Raw genomic sequence first — 4,945 nt, 5'->3', positions numbered from 1 at the left:
AGCAAAAAGAAAGGCAATACCGTGAAGAATACCCGTAAATTACTGACAATCTAATGTAGCTCTTCCTTTTATTATGTTTTTGCAATTGACGATATACCCAAAAGAATTCAAAGCGTTGAAAAGTAATTAAACCTAAAAATAAAATAAAGCAGATATTCAGAGTCAAGGAACGGATAGTGAGGATATCCCGATCTGTATCAATAAATAAGTCAGTCAGTCGAAAATTTTCCTCAACAAGCTTTAGAGGCGGAGAAGTGCAGTTCCTCCGTTTTCCTTTTTTATTGTTTTTGAAAATTGAAAATAGTTGATTGAACGTTCAAAATGGAGAAACCCTAAGTTAAATTTCGAAATTTTTATATACCTTTTTTTAACATTCAGTTTTTCATATTTTTACTTTTACCTTTTTTTACTTTAAGTATATCGATATATACCTCTCACATAAAAGAACAAACAGTTAAAAAGAATTGAAATATATATTTTGTTTTTATTCTCTAAGTTTTTGTATTGATACTCTCAATTTTGAAAATTCGCCTTTCATTTTTGCTGTCGGGAAATGGATTGCTGAAAAAGAAACAAAAATAAAGTTTTCTTTTTTGTTTTGTATATCTATGCACAGATGCACTGGTATATTAGTAATAAATTATCAAATTTTATAAGCTTTAAATTGTAAACTTCTTTCCTCCAAATTGATGCATACATGACCTAGAACGCCACACTCACAAACACACATTACCGTTAATTTGCTTACAGCAGATGATGAACATTCCGAGAAAATCTTCAAAAACAACACACAAAGAAACAGCGCCAAAGCGAAAATATTTGCCATCTCTATTAAGCTGTCCTTGGTTTGGCCGAATTACCCCAAAGCTTGATTTATCCAAGCAGAAAACCAATTTGCGTCCGACAGCGTTACTGAAGACACAATTAGTTATGAACATATCCTAACCACGTTACTACAGGAAATCATTATGCTCTTGTTTGACTACAAAAACCACCGGCCTATAATAAGTACGAACCAAAAAACTTTTGTTTGAGAGAAACACTCTTAGCGAAGCCTCCAGGTTATATAAACATTTTATTGCGCAGGTAATTAGAAAGTTACCGAGGAACTTGTCAGTGGCCCTAACTGGCTCTAATTTTAAGGATAGAAAATAACTAGGAAAATTAGCAGATAATATTTGAGAACTTTCACCAACAAATGAAATAGCGCCCATTAACTCCCAGCAGTGCCAAAGCAGTACCCTATTACAATATTTAGTGAAATCGCAGACAGCACTTTGTAAAACGGCCGCAAAATTAACGTTAGAAGTAAGCGAAATCAAAATGGAAAGAAATCGCATACACAGACATTTTTCAAAAGTTTTGTGAAATTTTATAAACTGGTCACAATCACGAAAAAAGTATCACCAGTCACAATACTCCACGAAAAACTCTTCTTTTTTTGCCTGATAAGCAATGAAACCGCGATGTTGAAACGGTTGGAAATGGCGTTGTCGGTCAACTTGCATGGTAGCCATTTTCTCTCCTTTTGATTCTTTCCCGCCGCATGTAAACGTTTGCTTCACCATTTGTTCGAAAGTTCTTGGAGCGTTTGAGCTGGATTTTTTGTCCAATAAGTCCTATCTTCGGACCTTTTTGATTTTCCAGGCCGTTCTTTGTCAGTGACATTAAACCAAAACCCATAATTGGGATGTAATAGCAGCGTCACCATAAACTTTTAAAGGCGTCTGATAGGCTTCGGCAGCAAATATCTTGAAATCAAAGCAAAAAGTAATGAATGTCGAAGATGAAATTTTGAGCGTTCCGCAGTCAGCGCATGCATACGCTGAAAGAATCAATAATGCTGAACGGAACACTGTTATTTTATGTGGATGAAGTTCAAAATCATCGAATTCAACTGTTGTGTACATTGATACTTTGTATTACTTTATCATTTTCACCAAAATACAGGCAAGCACCTCTTAGATTCGTTCCTTAGATTCTTTCGTTACGTTAGGGATCTTATGTGACCAAAGACTGCATATTAAAATGCATATAAAGCTTGCCTTAAATAACGCTAGGCTTGGCCCAGAGAGTTCGACACATAAGATTGACAAGATCAATACTTGAATGTGACTCTCTCGTCTTCGGAATTATAAGTCCCACAAATGTTAATAAAAGCAAGTGCAAACACTATATTGGGCCGCACTCTTACACCACTACGCTTACTGTAGTTATTCATATAACGAATTCTCAAAGTAAGATTTTATGTGGGAAATGATCGAAAAAGTGTCCAATACGAACCGTTTTCAATAGTCGCCATTCGAGGGCTCAAATATCTCGGTCTACCAAGTTCCATTAAAATTCATCAAAAATTGCGGTAAGAGAAGAAGACGGACAGAGGGATAGACAATAATAAAAGGTGAGTTTATTTCCTTTATGGTGTTGGGTACATCCCGACATACCTATGTACCACAAGTGGTGTATGGTATAAAAATAAAGTGATATGTATTGCGAACTTGGGGAGTGGATATCTATAATTTATTATTTCTAGGCGTTACCTTCTGATCTACAATCGTAATCGTAGGCGGACAAGCAAGCTCAGAATCAGCTTCTAAATCAAACGGTATAACAAAACTTTACGCGCACCTGACGTACAAGCTTAATATGCCTAGGTACCATAAGTGTTATACGGTACAATAATAAATTTATACATAAAATTTAAAAATTCCGGTGCAATTTATTTTAAATAACTATTTAATAGACATTTATATTATTGTGAATGCTCGTTTTTGTTTTTTAAAATTGCGCACACATGTATATCCTGTTTATAAACAGAGACAAAAAAGAAAAGAAACCGCTAACAACACTGCCATCGATTTTTCTAATGTAAAAATAGCAGTGAAAGCCAAATGTGTTCATAAAAAAAAAATAATAATTTAATACTTATATATTAATAAATAATTATAAGATAGAAAATGGTATAAAATTCAGTTTTGTAATGGAAATGACCGCGGATTCTAAAAAGTTTTAATATCATTTCATGTAAAAGAAATCGGAAAACTTAAAAAAAATTTCAACGTTTAATAATTAATAATGACATGAACGGGGTGGTGCATTGTTAGCATTTTGGATGCTTACTTATCTATCCAATAGCAATAATTTCCTCTTAACTGTAAAAATGAAAGTGTACACTAAAAAGGAAAGCATGTATTTTTCTAATCTTTCTATTATTGAATCATTGCATTAAGCATTATAATCGAATTGTTAGAACGTTTGTATGCGTTTCGATAAGAAGAAAGGTGGGCATGAAAAATAAATAAACAGTTTGATTAGTTTTCTCTCAAGAATTTTTAATAATAAATGTCGCCTTTCATTAAATATAGGTACAGTTTTTTTAATCAAATTACAGGTAACTCCTGTAAGGTGAGGTTTTTAAGAAATGGTTCGTTACGTGGATCCATATTGAGAAGTATCGCTAATTTTGAAAATTTTTTAACCTACACAATTTGTAATACGAGAGTATTTTAAGTATATGAGTCAGCATTAGGAGAAGAATTTGGGATAGACCCTCCCTTTATTATACCGTTTAATTCAAAATCCCATTCTAATTGATCTTGTTGCCCGTCTGTGCGTCTTGCATTTTTGAGCTCAACCTACATGCCGGATATTTATTGTACTGATATCTTTTGACCCAAGGACGAACGCTACTGAAAATGATTTGAATCGAATGAACGTCTCAGTTCGGCAAGCCGATGTATGAATATCCATGGGGTCATGTTTAATTATGGGACGCGGATCGCTTTAGTCTTTTTGGTTGTTAATCTATAGCGAAATGACTTTCGCGTGGACGTTAAACACTTTCTAGGTATTCGTACATGTATTTTCTCAAACTGTAACCTTAATCGAATCTCTTTGAATTTTTGAAATTAAAATTCGGATTTTAAAATTTTTGATTATTTCATGTTGCATTTCTAAAAACTACTCAATCGCTCCTTCCCATGTAATGATTTTCCTGGAAAAGTCGGTAAATGAATAACAGTAATGTGTATCTGTGAATATGTACATCACCAAGATGCACTTGAGATAGGCTCACCTTTTGTTACATCGATTCATTCAGAAGCCCTTCTTTTAATCGGTGTAAGCTTGTCTGACCGCCTGTCTATTTGTCTGTCCGTCTTGTGTTCTTGGGTTCAACATAAAGGTAAAAGTTGTTAGGTCGTTTCGCTGAAATTTGCTGCGCTGAAGTTCTTTCGCTCACGCTATTGAAAATGGTTCCGATCGGACCCTTTTTTCGACCACTTCGCACGAAACACCTTATTTTGAGAAGTGATTAGTTCAATAACTGTATTGAGCGAAGTGATGAAAGACATTTAATGTTGGGCCAAGACCGACTATAATGTTTTTATTTGTTACATTGTAAAGGGATTAATGCTCTCCTTCATTAGTTGGAAAATCAAGTGTATATTTTGCGGCTAATTATAACCACTTCATGTTTTTTAAGCCTCCGTTAAATTAAATCTATTTGTTTTACGTTGGTTACCTGTTTGGTTAAAAAAGAAAATTCATATGTCTTTTCACAACTGTTCGTGTACGATTTGTATGTGCGTACTATAGATATTTTAACTGTTTGGACGTAAAGAAAATACGATACGAGGACAAACAACAGCAGAATGTTGTCTTTCTTTTTTTTTCATTTTGTTTACAATTGTATACATATGAGCTATGTCTCCATTCTCTAAATCCAAACAAGTCTTATATATGTACATAAGCACATAGCTTTTTGACAGTGTATAGTTGAGAGATGATTGTAGTTTTGAAAATTCGTTTGCTCTGGTGACTTCGGACGGTTTTGTAAAAATCTAAAAATGTTTGCGTAAGAGTCAAAATAAAATTTTTGAAAATCCATAAATTAATAAAGAAATGTGAATGTAATACAAATAAAATTAAATAATAATCATAAATA

At 33.5% G+C, this 4,945-nt stretch overlaps 1 protein-coding gene across 1 annotated transcript in view; it reads left to right on the top strand.

The window, feature by feature from the left end:
- The first annotated feature begins 3,076 nt into the window (after nucleotides 1-3,076).
- LOC119641587 overlaps nucleotides 3,077-4,945 on the top strand; it is a 25,736-nt gene continuing 23,867 nt past the window's right edge. Inside the window, exon 1 of the mRNA XM_038040349.1 lies at nucleotides 3,077-3,281. The gene's annotated coding sequence lies outside the window, so the exon portion shown is untranslated. The remainder of the gene's footprint in view (nucleotides 3,282-4,945) is intronic.

Source organism: Glossina fuscipes, unplaced genomic scaffold (genome assembly GCF_014805625.2).
Source record: "Glossina fuscipes isolate IAEA_lab_2018 unplaced genomic scaffold, Yale_Gfus_2 155, whole genome shotgun sequence".
Classification (NCBI taxonomy): domain Eukaryota; kingdom Metazoa; phylum Arthropoda; class Insecta; order Diptera; family Glossinidae; genus Glossina; species Glossina fuscipes.
This window is presented reverse-complemented; position numbering and strand designations above follow the sequence as displayed.